The sequence below is a fragment of the Danio rerio genome, chromosome 10 (assembly GCF_049306965.1).
Source record: "Danio rerio strain Tuebingen ecotype United States chromosome 10, GRCz12tu, whole genome shotgun sequence".
In the NCBI taxonomy this organism is placed as follows: domain Eukaryota; kingdom Metazoa; phylum Chordata; class Actinopteri; order Cypriniformes; family Danionidae; genus Danio; species Danio rerio.
The window spans coordinates 36,096,825-36,120,141 of record NC_133185.1 but is presented as its reverse complement, the minus strand read 5'-3'; the positions used below and the strand labels follow the sequence as shown (position 1 = coordinate 36,120,141).

General features: G+C 33.5%; 1 protein-coding gene across 2 annotated transcripts in view; it reads left to right on the top strand.

Annotated features, from left to right (window-relative positions):
- Positions 1-23,317, top strand: part of pknox2 (pbx/knotted 1 homeobox 2) — a 218,893-nt gene that overhangs the window by 93,055 nt on the left and 102,521 nt on the right.

The window sequence follows — 23,317 nt, the reverse complement described above, 5'->3', positions numbered from 1 at the left end:
CTCATGCAGATGGTCTTTAACTATTTTCTCGCAAGTGAATCATTCAGTTTTTCCACTTACAAAGTCCGCCATGTAAATAGCGAATGCGCCATGGTGTGACACAATTGACTCTTAAAGAGAATGTGAGATGAGACTCTGATTGGTTTGATGCACATTATGCTCAAAACACACCCATAACTCATTAAGAGAATAAGCACAACCCTGTTAGACCATGCACCACGGTATGGACGGTATTTTTTTCCCCTTAAAATAGCAAAAATGGATTCCGACACGCCCTTAATACTTTTTTGCCATGCACTTTAGATTTTGCGCTTAGATCATTAAAATAAAGCCCTTTGGGTCTCCACTGGTAATTGTTTTTGCCTTCTATTGGTGGTAGGTTAAAACCAATAAATCATAATGTAATATGTGCCAAAACACATTCAAAATATTAATGTTTTGTAATAGTTTCAATGGTATTTGTGGGGAATTTGTGTGTGATTTCTATATTCTTCAAGAAGACAGCAATTTGGTGACAGATGATACATTTGCAAGAAAATCATCCCCTGGATATCACAATATCTTTACATTTCTGTAAATGAGAAAAAAGGTGGCAAACATCCTAATGATTTTATTATTTTTTTTTTTATTGACAGAATGGCATCTTGAATGGCAAGTTTGTACAATTAGAGTATACAAGCATATTTGTTATAGAAATTATTTATTATGTAAAGAAAGGCCCCTATTTATCAGTCATACTTTAGCAGATTCACATCACAAATTTGTCCAAGTAACACTTAAAATGCATATTTATAATGTATTATTTATAATAGTTAGCCTTTTTATATGCATTGTGTGTTCTTCTCTTCAATAAAAGACGTTCTATTGACCTTATTCTAGGGGTACGAACGGGCGCAGCCATTTGAATCTTTTTGGCTTGAGACTTCCGGTCTCATTCACTTCCATTGATTTTAGACATTAATGTGATGTTGATGTTGCAAACTGAGATTTTCTTACTATATTATACTGCTTTGTCTTTATTGTCATGAACATACTTGTTTGTAGAGCAAGCAGTTTAGCCTCTTTTGCTGTTTATTAGTCCAGGTCATTTCTCTCATAGGCAACTGAATTGGAAGTTCTAAACTAATCGCAGGCCGAAGCAGTGGCGCAGTAGGTAGTGCTGTCGCCTCACAGCAAGAAGGTCGCTGGGTCGCTGGTTCGAGCTTCGGCTCAGTTGGCGTTTCCGTGTGGAGTCTGCATGTTCTCCCTGCGTTTGCTTGGGTTTCCTCCGGGTGCTCAGGTTTCCCCCACAGTCCAAAGACATGAGGTACAGGTGAACTGGGGAGGCTAAATTGTCCGTAGTGTATGAGTGTGTGTGTGAATGTTTGTGTGGATGTTTCCCAGAGATGGGTTGCAGCTGGAAGGGCATCCGCTGTGTAAAAACTTGCTGGATAAGTTGGCAGTTCATTCTGCTGTGGCGACCCCGGATTAATAAAGGGACTAAGCCGACAAGAAAATGAATGAATGAATAAAAAACAATCGCGAAAACGAGTGCACATCTGCATTGAAGAATAAGGTCAATACATTCATGATCTAAGTTTTAATCATGAAAGTATAAAAACAAATGATACATATAGATAATTTATGATAAAACTTACTGATGATTGACACATTATTGGCCATGAAAAAACCTCAAAGGAATAATGATACCTATAAAATACTATTGTTTTTTCTAATCTGTTAGGCCTGAATATTAATCACGTTGTCTGTGTTTGCCTTAAGCTAATTTGTTGAAAATCAAAATGCAGATGATAATACATGAGCGCTGAAATACCTCTGAACTGCTGCTATTCCCATCCAAACCAAAAACAAAGAAAGAAAAAAATAACAACAACAACAACAAAGAATATGATTTACATGTAGCTATTTAATTCTATGTATGTGAGACTATGTCACTTCTTCTATTTTTCATTATTCATCACAGTGTAACATTTTTCTGCTCAATTTTGTATGCCCCCAAAAAACAGAGATACTTAGTGCTGCAGTTTCAATGTCTCACAGCCAGAAATATTTCAAGAAATCAGTGTATTGATTTTTTTTTTTGGCCAATTCCTAACACGCACTCACATAACAGTCACATAACAGTTAGAATAATCTAAGGCCACTTTAAATGAAGCTTTTTCTAAAGATTGCCGCGTTATCAAGTTTAATAGAGGGAGTCAAGCGGCACTGAGTTCTGTTCAAAAGGGAGCTATTAGCTTTTTGCCCTCTCAGCTTGCCGTACAGTAGAACTGGTCTACGTGTTGTGCGTGCATACCTCTCCTTTATCTGAGACGCTTGCCAGGAAGAGTCTTGAAAACAGGCCAGAGGACATCCTTTGCAGTTTTGTACGGTTTTAGACATTTCAGGCAACACTTAATGCACGTTTCCTTTATATTGTTCATCTTGATAAAGTTACTTAAAAGTAATGTGTGTGTGTGTGCGTGTGTGTGCGTGTGTGTTTTAGAAATGGAGTTGTGATCTTTTGGGTTGCATTCTTTCCCTACTTGCACAGTCTATTGAGAAAATGCTAATTATAATAAAAGCTTTTAGCTATGCTAATGAGGTCATTTGCATGCGAACCATCAGGCCTCTGGGAATTAACCAAAAAAATAAATAAAAAATTCACCACACAGTAAGTTTCCGCAACGCCATTTCAGCAAAGACTTTAATCTAATTTTAAAAAAGCAGGACACTTTGGAATTATTTCTAGATCTGCCATATCCAAACAATCATTAGCATAAATACAAAGGCAAGTGAAATTGCAGATAGATTGAATGAATGGCAAATGAAGATTCTGAATGTCTCAGGCACAAAGGGTGTGTTGCGAATTGCATACAGTATGAATGCGCTGCACACAATGTCATTTGTCTTTTAGTATTTCTCCAAATGACCTTTTTTTTACATTTGCCAAAATTGCTGGTGCATGGGCAGTGCACACTGTGTCCCATAATGCAAAGTGCTGGATTTGTCCCTGCGATTCATTAAAAACGGCAGACATGTAGTGGCTGTGTCTTTTTAATGAAGTCCAAAGTTGAACTGCATCATCAACAGTCAGTCTGGTTCAAAATGGAACCCATTTGCTTTCATTGTACGGATTAAAAAACAAACAATCTATTTTCTTTTTTAAGTGTGTGTAGTGTGTGTTTAACATCTCATCTCATTCATTCATTAATTTTCTTGTCCCTTTATTAATCCGGGGTTGCCACAGCAGAATGAACCACCAACTTATCCAGCAAGTTTTTACGCAGCGGATGCCCTTACAGGCCCGAAACCCATCTCTGGGAAACATCCACACACACATCCATACACACACTCATACGCTACGGACAATTTAGCCTACCCAATTCACCTGTACCGCATGTGTTTGGACTGTGGGGGAAACCGGAGCACCAGGAGGAAACCCACGCGAAGGCAGGGAGAACATGCAAACTCCACACAGAAATGCCAACTGAGCCGAGGTTCGAACCTGCGACCCAGTGACCTTCTTGCTGTGAGGCAACAGCACTACCTGCTGCGCCACTGCCTCGCCCACCAACCATTTCTTTAAGTCCAAATAATAGCTAGTGTACAATGAAAATTAATGTGGTTAAAAACAATGATGTACCTGATTAACTTTCAATATATTATTTCTAAATATCTTTTGTGTTTCCCAGATAGAAGCAAGTCATATTTTTTAAATAATGATGTTATTATTATTGCTGTTGTTTGTTAACTGTGATTTGTACATTATTTATTGTTGTTGTTTTTTTTTTTGTTTTTTTTTTTTTGCTGAATTGCAGCTTTTTATTGGTTAATGGCGTCATCTATTTTAGTTGCCTCAAAATAGCAACAATGCACCTTAACATGCCTCCTTTTCAGAGCAGCATGCCCATGAGTCCACAAAGTGGTATGAATAGGTTTGGTATTTAAACAACGTGGCGCAAAATGTGAAAATGAAACCATTGCTCATATGAAAATAGCAACAAATCATACATCACACATCTTGCGCCTTATTGTGCCAGGTGTATATCAGATCCTTAGACTTTGCGCTTAATCTTTAAAATAGAGCCCTTAATATTAAGTGATTAACGCACACACACACTGAAAACACACACACAATTAGATATTTGATAAATACATACAAAAATAAGAAAAAAAGACGAATATGATTATTAAAACATTTAATGAAAGAATATTTATAATAATTAAATTGAATCAAATGCATGTAGCATGTATCATTACGTAACATCATATTAGTTACTTCATGCAATAGAAATCAATAGAGTGTCAAGAACATTGGACCTTTTTGATTCATTGTGTAAAGACATTATTCAATCAAGACATCTTTTTTTGCTTCACTTATAGTTGTGCAGGTTTGTCAAGGCTAAACCAGCTGATTAACTTCCAGTCTATAGTTTGTAGTAGTAAAAATCAGGGGTGCGTTTCCCAAACAACAACGTAACTCGTGGCTGAACTATCATAGTACAATGCATCATTTAGGAAAATAACTACTTATGTAGTGACAAGTGTTTCCCAAAACCGCTAGTTTCTCTGTCGCAGATCCATCACTTGAACCACGTTAGTTATAATGTAAAACACCCAAAATGATGCTCTAAACTAGTTGGAGTGACAATTTCTTTAGAGAAGAACCCATCATTTCTTTGTGCAAATTATGTTGTTTAACATGCACATTCATTTAAAATAAAGTCCAAAGTTAGATTTGGTAAAAACATGCACCCGCTTTCCATATTAACTGAAATATATGTAAATGGCACATATGGGGCCTGTGTTTGCTTTACTAATATTATTGAGAAGTTGAACATTACATATTCTATTCTAAAACATAAAATCACTTACAAAAGCTAACATGTATTCTATTATATAAATCATATAAATAAATAAATAAATAAATGAATGAATAAATAAATAAATAAATAAATTATATATATATATATATATATATATATATATATATATATATATATATATATATATATATATATAAATAATGGCTACTTATTATAAAATTAAATGTAATATTTATTATTTATTAGAAATAAAATAAAACCTTTAATACTTTAATATTAATGATGATGACAATTATTATTATTATTATTATTATTATTATTATTATTATTATTATTATTATTATTAAGTAGGATATTGTTTATTTACTATTATTTTTTTCTGAAAAGTCTACTTTTACAATTTGACACATGTAAACCACTGCAGAAATGTTCTAACCAGGAGGCCCATGTAATAAGTATCACACTATAAATTAAAAGAATCAGAGACGGACTGGGACAAAAATTCAGCCCTGGCACTATAGCCACACCAGCCCACATTACCATACGTACTGTTTGTTTGACATTCTTGCCAGATTTTGATTATGTCCGCGTAATCTTTGATTGAGTCGGCCCCTCTCAAAACTATCACTGATTGGGCCAAATGCTTAACATTTACTATTATTATTACTATTATTACCATCATCAACGTCATCATAATATTCACATGTTACACGAGATAAAAGCTGCCTGCATGTAAAAACAATACATATAAAAATAATAATAAAATAAAAAATAAAAATAAAAAACTGACCGGCCCACATTTAAAAAAATGGTCCGGCCCTTCTGGCATTTGCCAGAATTGCCAGATGGCCAGTCCGCCCCTAAAAAGAATCAACGTATGCTTTTTGTTTTTATAAGCTTTGGAGACGTTACATAAATTCCGCTTTTAAATAATAGGTCACCTATAGCTTTCACCATGTGGCTGTGTTCAAAATGACATAGATAGTTTTCATAGTGCACTGTGAAGGGAGCACAATTGTAAACATGAAGAACGCTAAAAATGAACTGTAAATATAGTTTGAAAGCAAATTACACCTAAGAGAGATGAATTTATTGCTTTTTTATTTTTAATAATTCCAACTTTGAATGTTAAAATGTTCTAAATGAATAGGGCATAGGGGGGATAAGTGGGAATAGAACACAGCCAGGAATTATGTTTCTATCTACGGCTTTAGAGCTGTAGTTGCGAGTGCTCAAGTTTGTGACGCAGTTTGCGAATGTTCATTGGAGCGATGAATTTGGGAAACAGCAAATCAACAAACTAGGTTTTTAATGACAGAACTTGCGACTTTAGTTGGCTAACAATGGTTTTGGGAAATGCACCCCAGGTTGGTAAGTGATAATTTCGTTAATAATTTAATAATAATTTCAATAATTTTATTTGAACTATCTCTTTAAAACAAGTGAAAATCTGAAATTTGAACCAGTATAAGAGTGAGAGATGCAGAGAGAGAGAGAGACAGAGAGATTTAAGCTCATGAATATCAGAGATTAATCCTCCACCTGCGGTTCCTACAGGTTAATGAGCTGTGCTGGGACGATGAGCCTCCCAAGCTTTCTTAACTAGTGTGAGTATGTGTGTGTGTGTGTGTGTGTGTGTGTGTGTGTGTGTGTGTGTGTGTTTGTATGTGAAGGCAACATGTTGCCTGAAGGTGTGTAGCCCTGGGGTGCATGTTTGCGCGTCTAAATACGCGTGTGTTTGGTCTGAGAGCTTGGTCTGGACTTTTCCATCCCAGCTCTGGGGTTCTGCTCCAACACTCTGCCCTTTTCCCTTCTACATTAATCAAACCCCGCATCTCCATTCTTTTCTTCATTCCCAGCGCTCACAAGGCATTGCAAATCTGCCACAGGAAGGACCTCTAATGTAGCAAATGTATTCAGGTGGGCCGGTTTTATGTATTCACTTTGGAGAAGTCCTGACTCAGGACATTAAGATTCATGATATTTGCGCTTTTGTGACACGCGCGCTGTTTAAAATTATTCATTGCATTCCCCGCAGCATCTGTGACTGACAAACTTCCGCACAGGATACATAGAAAAGGAGCCAGGAAAATCACAATCAGATACACTTTTTGGCACTCGCTTTGAGGATCAACAATCCCTCAGGTTAGGCACAGAGAGCAGTGCTGGAGTTTACCATCAAGTTTTTTTTACTGTGAAGTCATACTAATCATTCAGTTTAAAGTCATTTAGATGGGTAAAAACTTCTCCTCCCTTGCTTGAGATGCAAAGAAAACTACACAAAAGTAATAGGGTATGTGCGGAAGTATGCAGGACTTTTAATTTTTCAGTAACCTGGGTCAAACGCGTCTGGTGAACTGTACGCTGTTACAAAATTGGCGTGTTTAAGGTCTGTTTTCTTTAAAAATCATCAATCTTTACTGCCTGATTGATAAAAGCTATAATGTGGGTCTCAGAATGTACAAGAAGCACTGCATTGAATTACATTATTCTGTGCAATGTCTTTAAAATATGAACATTTGTTTTACCCAAATATGTTCAATGGAGTCTCCGTGCTAGCCTGCTGATCCTGATGGTGCATGGGTGTAAAAAGCTCGTTTTACTCTTGAACAACTAAATGAACGCTGAAGTCCATTTAACTGAGTATATTTTAATTACATTACAACTTCCATGCTGTAAAAAAAAACGTATAAAATTGAAAAAAGTCACATTAATCGTTCACCAGAAGTTTATCGGTATGGGAAGAAACTCTAGCTGTGCTTATACCCTATTCTCAGGATGTATCACAGTTCAAAGACATGCGGTGCAGGTGAATTGATTATTGCTGTAGTGTATGTGTGTGAATGTGAGAGTGTATGGGTGTTTCCCGGAACTGAGTTGCAGCTGGAAGGGCATCCGCTGGGTAAAACATATGCTAAATAAGTTGGCGGTTCATTCCGCTGTGGCGAGCCCTGATAAATAAAGGGACTAAGCGAAAGGAAAATGAATGAATATTGCTATTTGATTTTGCAATTTAATTTTGTGAAGTCAAGATTCAGTTCAGAATTCTCAAACACTAAATAAAAGGCATACAACATACTTTAACAATATAAGTAAAATGTATTAACTTTCTATTTAATCACACATTTACATAACAGCTGTTCACAATTTTACAGAATTTACCTTGAGTTTTAATGATAATAAAAAAACTGTATACCATCACTACAGTTTGGTGGAGGACGCATGGCATTTGTTTACTGGTGACACCGTCAATCAACAAAAAGAAAGGTAGGAAGATTTAAAATATTATAGACTGGGGATTGTCTGTAAAGTAGTGGGTAGAAACCGAACGCTGTGGGGTTCTTATTAAGACGTGAATCAAAGGCATCAGTGGATTTACAAAATTTGTGGTAAATTTATGTGGAATCCCATAGAGAGCTGGTGCGTTTTGCGGTACACCAATAATGATACTGATACGTATAATATTAGTTGAAAGGTGTACCTCCTGAACCTCCTGAAAAAAAAATTTGAATGGTAATAGTCAGTAAATGTACCATGGTTTACCTTAAAACGGGAATAACATCAATCCAAGCTTTAACTTAAAAATATATATCTTTAACTTAAAGATATAAATATAGTTCTTTGAGAAGTTATCAAATTAAGTAAAACCTGCTCATCTTTATAACTACACTGTTAACGATTTGCTGTAGAGTCTACAGTAACTGCAGAAGTTCTTACATAACTTACTGTAAATCAATTACAGCTAAAATACTGTATTTACATTTAACATGCCATTTATCTGTCTGTATACATATTTACAGTATTGTGTATCCTAACTGTAAAATATAGAGTAATTTTCACAATGTAACTTAAAAATACAGTAACATATTCAGTGGTGGACAGAGTACTGAAAAATCATACTCAAGTAAAAGTACCATTATTTGCCCAAAGATGAGTAAAAACTAGTCCTTTTAAAAGTGCTGAAGAGTAGTGAGTGGTGAGTATTGTACTGTGGAAAGTTGATGTGTTTACATGCAGTTTATGCAGGGATGTGTAAACGTAACATTCTGTAGTGCATTTAGTGATCTTCCTATATTTGTTCCTTCCTTCCATTGTTTTTTTTGTTCTGTCAGTCCTTTATTCATTCGTTTGTTTGTACATTCCTTCATTCATTTGTTCATTCCTTCGTTCACTCGTTCATTCATTCTTTTGTTTCTTCTTTAATTCGGTTCTTTGTTCATTCATTCGTTTGCTCATTCGTTCATTCCTTCTTTCCTTCCTTAGTTTGTTCAGTCTTTCCTTGAACCTTACCTTTATTCTATTGGGCCCTTACTTGCTTCATTAGTTTGCTCCTTCCTTCCTTCTTTTGGTCCTACCTTCCAATCTTCATTCGTTCTATTTAGTGATTGTTTAAGGCTGTTTTGTGATTTCAGTCATCATACAGTCCACATCCTTCAATTTCTCATCAGTGATGTGCAGTTGAGGTGTGCATTCCCGCTTCTGTACACTGTGTGTGTTTGTGTGTGTTTATACAGACAGCTTGTTATAGGCTGTCTGGACTCTGTAGAGCTGGGTGGTTTTCGGTTTTGTCCTCCCCCCACTCGTTAGCAAGAACGGGCGCAGCGAGTAGAAAACGGGCCGAATATAAGCAGGAGCGATCGGGTTTGGGCTAAAACCTGGCGGGAGCGGGCGGGAGTGGGATTTAAACTTTAGTCCTGCGCAGATCTCTAATGTGCAGTCTATGAACAGTTGGGTCATTGCGTATAAAGATTTTGGACATCTCCTTGGACATTTTTAATGGCTTCAAAATTGTTTGCTGCATTTATAAAGCGCCCAGGTAGTTCAGTATAATGTGATTTACTTTTTATGTGTGATTTGATTGGACAGGAATCGCAGGACTGATTTTTCTGCTTTTGCCAATCACCATAGACGAGAAAGAAATAAAGTAATGGCTGCAGGTTAAAAGAAAATAGTGGATTAAAAGTGCCGATTCAGCACTAAAAATGTACTCAAGGGAAAGTAAAAGTACAGATTTTTAAAACTACTTGGTAAATTACAATTCTTGAGAAAACTCCACTGAACTCCATTACAGTAATTAGAGTATTCATAATTTGTTACATTACATCACTGAACATACTGCATAACTGTCCTACAGTAAAGTACAGTTCATATTACAGTTAAATACTGGGTAATTTACAAAAAATGTTAACAGTGTGTAAACATTCAGTGCAGTGTGCTGAAGCCCTGTAAATTTAGTTACTAGCACAGAAACACAATTCATCTATAAATAAAGCAATTTATGCAGTTGTCTTGAGTTTCCGAAACAACGTCCAGCGCTGTGCCACGTTGTAAGTGTCTCAAGAGAAAGTGAAGGTCTGTTGTTTCTTCAGTCTGCCAGCTTGCCTGGTAAACAGATATATAAAACACCCTCTTCCCAGATGTGAGGGCTCGCTGTGAGACGCATGTGAATGATGATGAATGGGGTCTATAAACCACCAACCACTTCCTCCTGTTCTTCAGAGCTCACCTGTTTCTGCTTAAAAGGGAAAACCTGCTGCTCTTTCTGGACACTGGTTCGCACGCTGAGGATGTTTCTGACTAAGAGGAAGTCAATGCCCGCACACACGTCTTTGATCCTGCAGCTCTGTGCACAGGGATGCGTATATCCTGGATGGAGACATTCAATACATGGCAATTCTTTGTCATTTGTTTGTAGTTGATAGCATGAGGAGCAGCAGATGTTTGGCCTGAAGCCACTTTGGAATTTTGAATACACCGTTAAACTTGCAGTTGTGAGAAATTGAATTAAGATTTAAAACTTTAGAGGTCAACTCAAAGTTGAGAGCAAATATATATTTCTTCAAACTTAAGGTCAGTTTTCTCTTACAAGATGTTATTTTGATTTGCCATAAATCTGAAATTGTTAGAAAAGTGTGAGATTTTGAGATTAATAAAGTTATTATATTAATATATAGGGAAAAAATGTCATAGTTACTGGGGTTGGGTCAACCCAACAAACCCCAGAGAGCAGAGCACGTTGGACAGTTTATCAGCGCTGGATGGCATCTCACTATAATTGTTAAATGTGATATTTAATTAATCTTGTCTCTATCTAACGACTCTTCAGTCTTTTGAATCTATTAGGTAACATGTCACAGCTTCTTTGTTGGTTGGTTCCTGTTGGCTGTGCACCATTTTTACCCACAAAGTTTGTTGATGCCATTATAACGACACAAATCATCCCGCATATTCATAACAGAGTCCCGCAAAAAAAGTGATTGACGGGTGGTAATTTGTAACTTTATTTATTTATTGTAATCTTTATTTATTTATGATTTGTTTTTGGGTAAATCAAAGATTATGCGGGTCAGGTAGTTGAAAGGGTAGGCTACAAATAATTAATTAGTTGTGAGTTTATTAATCATTACACATTGTTCGATGCCAAATTGGTCGACATTGCCCAACCCTAATAGTTACAAAACATACACTCTGATTTGCAAGAAGTACAATGGCATTAGATATCTATATTAGTAAGTTAAAAAAATACAAAATAAATAAATAAATAAATAAATAAATAAATAAATGAAGTTCCTCAAAACTGAAAACTTCCATTTTAGCTAATTATTTTTAAAACATATAAATGTCTAACAAAGATGAAATTATATTTTGTGCCATAACCCTATACCATGAAGTTAATTCATGAACTACTACAGTAAAAAAAAGTTAATACAGGCATAATCTGAAGTTTAAATATGCCATGTTGTGCATTGATTCAATATGTTGAATTGTTCTCTGATATCTACATAGTAGATATGTAGCTTTGGTAAGTTAAAAAGTCTGAAAACGGCTCATTTATTACCCCAGAAACTTCCCCTAGAATAGAAATTGTGGTTTTGACCATATATTGAACATATTTAGAATCATGAACATTATTGAGCTCTGCTCTGGCACCACATTTGTCACAGTATGTTCTAACAAATTAAGTGGATGCCTTCTTTTCAGCTGAAGTGATGGAGAGGTCTATTTTAACTAGAAGTATTGAGGGAAATATATATAGTGAATGACATATAAAGTAGTGAGTGAAATATTTGAGTTGTGGTTGAAATAATTATACTTGATAAAAGGGACCAAAAGAGATAAGAAAACACAGGCATTGACATTTGGCATTGACATCCTTTTACTCAAGAGAAATCCATGTAATGCTATTCACACCAGACGTGGAACGCGTGAATAAGTCGTGCTATTTGTTCGTAAATAAACAATTTGTGTTTACTGGCTTCATTCGCACACCAAATCCGTTTCAATCATGCCTCAAATTCCATTCACAATAGACGCAAATTCACATCATGGGCAGGGCTTCTGTCTTTTATTGAGAGAATAGATGTGATTATGTGCTTTAGGAAGGCTGATAAACATCGTTGATGCTTTTGGAGCCGCGCCTGAGTCCACTAGATCCCTTCAGAGGTGCACCCAGCTCTGTGAGTTCATCAACTCCTCCAGAAACTATACCTGGAGGATGGAAGCTTTCAGCGGTGCTTTAGACTGAGCCGAGCCCAGTTTGATAAGCTGTTGTCTGGTGTCGGCATAGGATTTTCCCTTGAGACACCAACAACAGGTGCTACGTCATAATTACGCCCCTACAAGAGCAAACTCCTGATTGGTTAGCGCAGCGCGAATGTCCACTGAAGTTTCCAACTCAAGCGATTTGCGCGAAGTGCGTTAAGTGCGTCAATCATGCAAAATGCTCAACTCGTGCCGCTTTATTTATGCAAATCGTTTCATTCGTGCAGCCTCATTCACGCGTATTGCGCCGCAGGATATCTATTCGAATCTTTGCATTGACTTAACATGTAAATCACCCGCGCTTGACGTTTCAACCATGTCTGATGTGAACACAGCATAAGAGCTAAGTTATATGACATGATGCATACACGTGCAATAAACACTTGTACTTAGCAGTTTACATGTGTTTTTTGGCTCGTACAATAAATTGCCGCTATTTTCACAACTAATACAATATACATTAAACTAGACCCTATGCTCATTCAGGGTGGTGCTGAATACATTTATAATTTCTATTTTTCACATTTTGCTTTCTGACAAGCTGTAAACCCTCTGTGGTTGCTGACGGCTTTACTAAACTGCTTCTCTCGTTTTCAAAATAAGTGTCCCACATACATAGTATTTTTAATTGCAGCTTAACATTGTTGGTATTTCACTAGGCTACATTGTGGACAACCAATTGCAGGCAGGGGCCATCTAATTAATGATCCAGTGTGGATCATCACAGTCAGTGGTTTGTTCTGATTGGCCTGTTTTTCACCATGATTTTGCACTCACTGAATTTACATGAGGAAACAGCAATGTTTGAGGCTGACTTTATGTCCATGTACTAAATGAAATGATTCAGCTATGCTTTGGTATATCCAGAGTTTCATTCTGTGGCTTCTTTAAGTCCTTAACACATCTAGATGCTAACGCTACACAGCAGTATGTTCCCAAAACAACGTTTCCCATCATCACCGAAGTATATAGTTTTTTCCGAATTAGCATGCAGGTTTAGTCATCACTAAACAAGCTCTCTGACATTGTTCTATTAGCCTCATCTCTCCATCAGGTGGCTGTTAATTATCGACTGTGATCAAACAGAAAAACGATTGAGGGTGAGGGTCTGGAGGAGCGCTGTCGATGGGAAGAGGACTAGCATTCGAGCGCACCTCTTTCCCAGACACACAGCAGACATGTTCAATACATCCCCACTTTACTTTCCATTTCCCCAGCCTTTAAAAAGCTCTGTCTGCTCGCTGTAATTATGAGCTCCAGCCATCAAGTTACAGCTTGCTGCATTGTATAGCTGACGTACAATTGCACATTTAAACACTGTAATTTTAAAACTTCAGCCCATTTATATGACAATTACTTGTGTTGTATGCAAGTGTTGCTATTTTAAAAGCAGATTTTATTTTTTTTATTTAGTGGTGATGCATTTTTAATTGTAAAATGATTTTAATTTCATTTATTGAGTGATTTGTTGATTAATTGATTTAAATAGCTACATTGAATTGGATTTACACAATTTTTAAGGCTAATTGTTGCAAACAATTTATGTATATGGGCTAAATTTAAACAAACAAGTTTAATTTTGTAATGTTCAACTTAATTTGTTCAAATTCAGTCCATATAAATTGTTTGCAATCACTTGATTTAAAAAAATTAGATCAAATTAATCTTTTTTTTCAGTGTATATTTTAATTATTTTGGACATTTTTTAAAGTAATTTTAACTCTGCTTTCTACTCTCCTTTAATTTAGGGTTCTTTTTTTTTTTTTGTTTTTTTTTTAGCAAAGAGCCATTTCAGATTTTTTTTTATCAAATGCATTTTTTAAAGAGCCATATGAGGTGTGTGTATATTACAAAAACTTTATTTATTTAGACACAAAACCTTTATTTATGTCCATGCACAACTCAAAAATTAACAAATATGATGCATCACAATGAATGAAGAAAAGACAATTTACAGATTTTTTTTCTTTTTGCCATCGCCACTCATAATTGTTTGAATTACTGTATGTAGTTAACATAGAAATGTATATAAATGAATTGTAAATGAATTTATCTTGCCTTTTATTGTTGTTGTGAGTTCTTATTCATTTTGCTGTAGAAAATACAATATAAAGGGAATTGTAATTGTATTTTCACTAAGTAGCAGTTATATTTTAAAAAAATTGAAATATTATTTTAAGAGAGAGGGCTGGAGAGCCACATATTTTTGGTCAAAGAGTCACATGTGGCTCTCGAGCTATAGGTGCCCTACCCCTGCTTTAATACATTACTTCATGTGAAATCACTCTTTATAAATGTGCTAATCCTCAAGAATATTCTGAGTTCAAAAGCGATGGTCTGCTGTTTAACATGACAGTGGGGAAGGCAGCATGTTGTCTGCCACGTCATTTGGGATGCCATGCTGAGCTTTGTTGCACTGAAAACATTATATTTTGTATTTTGTACTTATTCCCTCTTATCTTCTCAGATGTTAGTCTAAATCATATCGTTCGGTTTGTAATGCGTACCGAACCGAAAGTCTCGTACCCAGCGGTTCAATACGAATACGTGTATCGTTACACCCTATATACTGTGTATGTGTGTGTGTGTGTGTATATATATATATATATATATATATATATATATATATATATATATATATATATATATATATATATATATATATATATATATATATATATATATATATATATATATATATACATGTATGTAGTAGTCTTCTTAGTGGTCTTTTAATTTAATTTTACTACTATATATTTTCACTAAGGGGTTTGTAAAGGTTTATTTATTATTTATTTTAAATTTTTTTAATTTTGGTAACACTTTATTTTAATGGTCCTTTTGAGTATTGGTAGACTGTCTGCTTAATATCTGTTGATACTCCTCCTTCGACAGACATTTAACTGACTATAATAAAGTTACCTTAACCCCAACCTAACAGTCTAACAGATGAATTGTAGCTAAAATTCAACAAACAGACCATCAAAACAAAGTGTGACCTACATTTCTTTATTTTACTTTTACAATTTCCTATTTTTGCTTTTGCCATTTTTTTCCCTGTCACATATTAATTTACTCTTTCTTTTTGTTTGCCTATTTATTTGTTTGTTTCTTTCAAAAATAAAAACAATTTTAGTTTTACATTTTACTTTTGCAATTTATTCATCTTTTTTATTTTCTTTCTTTCTATTTTACTTTTTTTACCCCCACTGATTTTAATTTTCTTTTTTTTACAATGTTTTACATTCAAGTTACAGTTTTACATATTTCCTATTATCACTTTTGGCAAAAAAATAAAATAAAACATTGACCAAAATATTTCATTACCATCCTGCCAACTTTTTTTTATTATTATTCCACTGTATATCTTTCCTTACTTAACACAAAAATTCCACAACTGTCCAAACTGTATATGTACAACTCTTTAGCCCTTCCAATGCATGACGGAACAAGAATTTCCAACTGTATATCAATGAACAGATCGATTTGTTTAGTATCGACCGATGTGCAGAAATCAATAGCTGGAATGTGAAGTCAGACGGCGTGATGATGATGATGTGTTTTAAAAGAGCAAGCCGGAAGCCTTAATCATTGCCTGCCCTTCGCCCACAGAGACCTGCGAGGTTTCTTTGCTCATTATAAAGACGCGCGTGTGTGAGTGTGTGTGTGTCCATGTCTGTAAACACCGGTTGGAGGATAGAGCTGTTACCCGGTGTGTATGCATTGTTATTATGATGCTGCGTTGGGTACCGGCGCCACTCCAGGGACCAAAGACCTGAGAGACCCCCTTAAAATACCGCGCAATAATTGGAATTGCTTTATCTTTAGTCTCATCAATTAATGTGCAATTTTCCATTTAATTACCAACTCGCTCACAAAATTTGCAATTAAAATGAGGCGCGATAACAGTGAAGATGCCTTTCGGCTGATAGCACTTGGAATGAGAACACAGACGCGGTGTGTAATCAGTATACAAATCACACACGCAACGTTCTCAATTTGTATGATTTGGACGAGCTTCATAAAATATGCAACGCCAAGCCAGAATCTAATTTGTGCTTGGAAAATTCCTCACGTTTCCAACATGAAACGGTCCGAGTGCAAAGGTGCTGATGCCATTTATGATCATGATAACCCAAACCCCAGTCTCAGTCCCAGTGTGTGTGTGTGTGTGATCTCCTTAAAATAGCTGCTTGGTTTGTCTTGGCCCCTTCGACCGTTTTCCACACACTCCTGCCAACCTGAAGATGAGCTGCGAGTCGGGGAAAAAAAGATCTTTCCTGTTTTGCCGCTCGAACTGTTGTCTGTCTGCGTCTGAGCAAGGTTACATCCTGTCCGCCGTCTCACAGACTTGGCTTGTGTGCTTTTCTACTTGATTTTCCACACAGAATGTCTTCTCGCATGTAGACTTTGTTGTGATTTGCGCATACACTGTACAGCTGTGGTACTTTCAAAAAACCTTTTCTCTGGATTTAGGGATGTGATTGAGAGAAATGTTGATGTTTGTTTTATTTTTTAAGGGTGGGATAATGTTTCTTCCAAATGTCATATAATAATAGTGTACTTTTTTTTTTTTTTTTTTGCATTGACCATGATTGAAAATCTGGGTTTGTCCACTTTTTAAAGTTAAAAAATTGCTTTTTTGTGTTGTCTAAAAATTAACATAAACAAGCATGACACTTTTTATGTAAAGAAGCTTTAAAGTGGACCTATTATGCCCCTTTTTACAATATATTAGCCCGTTTCCACTGTGTGGTACAGTACGGTGTGGGTCACCTTTATCAGGCCTGTGTTTCCACTGCTAAAAGGGGAGCAATGGTACTCTTTTGGTGGGTGTGGTGTACGACAGTTTCAAGCGACGTAATTTTCGCTCGAGCAAATGTCTACCGTAAAGCTGTACGGGTTGTTCCATATCATATGAGAAGCACTTCTCACAAAACAGATGCTTTATACACATAAATACTTGTGTATAAATGTTTATTATTATTATTAACTTTTCTATAAACATAATTTCATTGTAACTGCAGATCAATGACAGTGCGAAATAGCCTACTGTAACGTCTGCAATTATGTAAAATAAATAAATAAATGCAGCATATATGAACACATCCAGACCTTTACAATATGTTCCCAATTACAGAAAAACTACACACAGCACACATTTAGGTCTTATTTGGGTTAAAAAAAAAAAAACACAACGTGTAGCCCACAGTCAGTGCAAACATCTCATCTGTGTCTTTAATCTTTAGCAGCACATGTAACCTCTTGTTAGAGAGCAATTCCATCATTCCGAGTTCATAACAGTCCAAAGAGTACTAATAATAGTTAAACATGGCAGTTTGTTCACATTTGCTAAAAGAATAATTTGCTCCTTTGTTTTTTCCGACTTCTCCTTTGTTTTTCATGCTTCACTCTCGCGCTTGTCAGTTTGTGAAAGCACCGGGTTTCAAAAGCACGTCAATAATCAAGCGCACGTTATAATCATCAGCTCAAGAAGTTTGTTATTTCAAATATATACGCAGATGCGAGCACAAGCGCAAGCAAGAAAGTGAAACCGCTCACGCTAAAGACTAGCTCGTAAAAAACTTCAGGGCACAGGGTAGAATCTGCTCTTCTTCTTGGCTTTCTGGCTGTTCATCAAGACAACAAAAAGGTTTGTTTGAGCTCAGGTTGAACATGGCTCATTATTATATGTATATATTATGGTGTAATCTCTCGGCTGTGTATTTAAAATATGGCAGTTCTTTTGTTTTCATTCTGCTTGTTGCGCGAGCAAATGACTTATCTCTGTAAACGAATAGCATTCAGCTGCACTTCTAGCTCCACCTTTTGGTACCCTTTTGTACCCTTTGCAAAGGGGTGACCAAAAAGTGGTAGGGTACGGTTCGGTTTGGTACGCCTTTTGACAGTAAACGGCCAGTAAACTGAACCAAAGCACGTTTTGGCATGTCTATTTTTCATTTTATGCTCAGCAAAGGCTCCAAATGACAACATTTTTAATTTCAGTTAGGAAGAAATGTCATCAGTAGTTGTTTACTGTATGTAAATAATGGCAATTAGTCAAAATAATAAAAATAAATTGTGACAAAAAATCTGGGTTTATTCTAACAAATAATGATAATATCTGAAAACTTAGCATCTTTATTTTTTAATTTAGTCTCAACAAAGGCCCTAAATCACGTTTACTTTAAATTAAGTAGAAATGTCATCAGTAGCTCATACAATAAATACATTATCCTTTAGAGCATTTAATTTAGTACAAATAGCTCATTTTTATTATATTAAATAAAATAAAAAAACATAATAAAAAGTTATATAAATATATAATGTTATTTTATATATATATATATATATATATATATATATATATACAGTTGAAGTCAGAATTATTAGCCCCGCTGAATTATTAGACCGCTTGTTTATTTTTTCCCCAATTTCTGTTTTTTCAACACATTTCTAAACATAATAGTTTGTTCTGTAGACTATCGAGAAAAAAAAATAGCTTAAAGGGGCTAATAATATTGTCCCTAAAATGGTGTTTAAAAATGATTGATATATATATATATATATATATATATATATATATATATATATATATATATATGCTATTTCATGCTCACCGAAGGCTTCAAATGACAACATATTTACTTTAAATTAGGAATAAATGTCATCAGTAGCTCATAGAATAAAACACAATTTATGTTTTACTCGAACACATATTGTCATTTAGAGCATTTAATATTGCATAAAATTACTACGTTTCATTATGAAAAAGATAAAACCAAGTTGTTGTTTTTCTCCTGAAAATGGCAAATTATTCTGGTGCGAAAAAAATCCGGTTTATTCCACCAAATAACGATAATATCTGAAAACTTTGCATCTGTATTTGTTATTGTATGCTCACCAAAGGCTTTAAATGACAGCAATTCTGTTTTAAATTCAAAAGAAATGCCATAAATAGTTTACAGAATAAAAAAAAATCTATATTGTCAATTAAAGCAGTTTTGTCATGAAATACCACAGAATTTTTGTGGAATAACAAATAAAATATATTGTTATTCATCCTGATTGTCATTTTATGAAAAAGTTACAAGTCACAATTTTTTTTTTTTTAAATTTTGAACCAATTGTTTATATAATGAAACAAATATAAAGATTTTACTTAAAGCCATGCATAATAAATCCAGTAAATACAAATAATCTGATAATATTCAAATGGTCTCTTACAGTATTTATTTTTTTCCTCCATAGGTGTATGCAGCTATTTATAAATGCTTGTGTCTTTAAGATTTCCAGCTCTAGTTATGATCTAACAAGCTGTTCTCAAGAGAGAAAATGACTATTACTAAAGCACGGAAAGAGCTTTATAGGTCACGTTTTCAATGAGTGATTTATGTCTGGTGTAATTACCAAACGGAGCAGAGGTTCCTCCCACAGTAACTCGGCAGATGTGATCGTACTGTTCTATCAGAGTAATTATATATGATTGCTTATGTATTTTTAGTATTCTTTGCAACTGCTTACATCTGCTGCTTAAAAGCTTGGCTCTCAATGGCGGACTGAAGACTGCGTTTTGGGGGGTCAAACCGTCGGAAATGATAACTATAATGATTTGGGTGTAATTTTCATGAAGTTCTGGAATGAAAAGTGAACAGAAAGATGTATTGAGTTTAATTATGGTTTTAAATGCTGTCTTTTTTGTGTTAGGCTACTCAAATGGTCAGTATTTCCTTTGCTGTTTTAGTGTTATATATTTACATATGTAAATACACTTATATCATATTGTATATGGACTTTAGTGTGATAATTCCAAAGGGTGAACAACTCTCTAGTTATTTTAAATAATTTTCTATTTTTTTATCTGTATATTTGTAGTTCATATAGCTTTAATTGCAAATAAAAGTAAGCCTAAAATAAATAAGCCTGCTTATTATGTTTTATTATATTTTATTTTTTCATTTATTATAAAATATTTTATTTTATTTTTATAGTCCACAAAGCTTCAATTACAATTAAAAACCTAAAAACAAAAAAAAGTTTATTTTATTTTGTTTAACCTGTAAATGTGTAGTCCATAGCTTCAATTGCAATTAAAACCTAAAAACAAATATCAGCTTAATTGTTTTGTTTTGTTTTGTTTTGTTTTGTTTTGTTTTGTTTTGTTTTGTTTTGTTTTGTTTTGTTTTCGTTTAAATTAGTTTAGTTTAGTTTAGTTTAGTTTAGTTTAGTTTAGTTTAGTTGCCTTTTTGGAGTCCATATAGCTTTGATTGCAAATTGCATTTAATTAAATTACATTTTATTTTAATAAAACAGGCAGTTAAACTGTCTAAAATGATAACTTTAATATATATATCTTTTTTTAGATTTAGTTGGTTTTTTTGGGGGAAATTTTATGTGCCTTAAACATATTTGTTTTATTATTTTTCTATTGCGTTTTTTCGTAAATTTTATTCATTTTTTTACTAAAGGCCAGTTTTTTATTTGAATACTTATTTCCATACAGTTTTTGTATGTTTTAATGTTTTTATATATATATATATATATATATATATATATATATATATATATATATATATATATATATATATATATATATATATATATATATATATATATAATGACATTAAAACATACTAAAACTGTATGGAAATAAGTATTCAAATAAAAAACTTTCCTTTCATATACAATATGATATATATATATATATATATATATATATATATATATATATATATATATATATATATATATATATATATATATATATATATATATATATTTTTTTTTTTTTTTGGCTAGAATAAAAGCAGTTTTTAATTTTCAAAACCCATTTTAGGATCAAAAATATTAGCCCCTGTAAGCTATATTTTTTTCAATAGTCTTCTGAACAAGCCATCATTATACAGTAACTTGCCTAATTACCCTAATCTGCCTAGTTAATCTAATTAACTTAGTTAAGCCTTTAAATGTCATTTTAAGCTGCATAGAAGTGTCTTGAATCTAGTAAAATGTTGTTCACTGTCATCATGGCAGAGATAAAATAAATCAGTTATTAGAGATGAGTTATTAAAACTATTATGTTTAGAAATGTGTTAAAAAATCTTCTCTCCATTAAATAGAAATTTGGGGAAAAATAAACAGGGGGGCTAATAATAATAATAATAATAATATATATATATATATATATATATATATATATATATATATATATATATATATATATATATATATATATATATATATATATATATATATATATATATATATATATATATATATATATTAACTCAAATGTGATTTGTGTAATGATAACTGAACCAAAACCTGATTTAAGAGAAAATAGTTTGTAACACTTCTGGCTGTCCTCTTGTGTTTGGATGCCACTAATTCTCTGACAGATGGGAAAATCAATAAGGAGAGACACTATTCCACACTCAAAGTTATTTATGGTAATAGACTCAGTAGCTCAGTTACAACTTGAAAATAACTTTTCTTTCTTTCCGTCTTTCTGAAAATTCAAACATCTGTTTAAAACGATCAAGAATATTTGTGCTTTTGTTCTCTTTTTTTTTTGTTTTGCTTCATTTACGGCGATTTTTGTTTTCTTTTCATTTCATTTCATTTTGCTTTACTTTGATTTTCCTTTATACTCATTTTTTTTATTAGATTCACTTTATTGTTTTATTAAACCAAACTAAAACTCAATTTTAAAATCTTATGAAATTTCAAAATATGTGCAAATAAAAACCTCAGTCAAGTTAAGAAAGAGTAAAGATTGTTGTCATATACTTGCTATAACCTGACTCAAAAATGGGGTTCAGGGGTCTGTGTGTGGTGACTGGGGGCCAATTATCTTTGTCCGGGGTGTCCCATAGTGCACCATCCCCGGAGTCCACCTTCCCTGTCCAGTGTCAATTACGCTTCTGACAACAGAACTAATGAGCCCCTGATTGGCCTGTTGGGGTTGATGTGTTTACCTGAGAAAAACACTAACTCATCATGTACACTACCTGCACCTGATTTTGTGTTCTGGACAGATACACTGCAACATTTGTGTTGCTTCTGGACTGTCAGTGGTCTGTTAGATTGCTCAATTATCCTGCTACTAATACCTTGGATCTGGTGACAATTTTTATCTTTTATATATTTGAATATATAAATCACTCACAGTAAATTAAGTTTTTGCACAAGATTTTCATAAAGTGGACATTATTTTATTTTATTTTTCATTCACAATTTATTTAAAAAGGTTTGCAGCCTACAAATCCTCAAAGGCTTAAAATAGACTTTGTTAGCTATGACTTAATCCTTCAAAACATTTTTCTTATTTATTTATTTATTTATAGCCCATTTATAGTTCATATAGCTTCAATTGCAAATTTTAAAAAAATCAAATAAGCCTAAACATGTTAGCATTATTTACTTATTTATTTATTTATTTATTTATTTATTTATTTATTTATTTATTTATTTATTTGTTTGTTTGTTTATTTATTTATTTTTATTTTTAAAATATTTTTTTTATGTCATGTATTGATTTTTATTTATTTTTATTTTTTTTTTCATAGATTTGTTATCCACAAGGATTAAATTAAAATCAGCCTTTGTGTGGGCACTATATTTAAAAAAAAAATCTAAATTTAATGACCTGGCCAAAAATATTTTATTTTATTTTATTTTATTTTATTATTTATTTTTATTTATTTATTTATTTATTTATTTATTTATTTATTTATTTATTTATTTATTTATTTTATTCTATTCTATTCTATTTTATTTTATTTTATTTTATTTTATTTCATTTCATGTAATTTCATTTTATTTAACACATTAAGTTCCTCCAGCATTGTTTGACAATTTTCTTTTGAGTTTAATGACAGCAGCTCCTGGTGGTAGGTCCTGGAATTGTTCCAGTAATAATGCTTTGAAACTGTATTTTGTAACTATACATTATCTATATCTGAAGA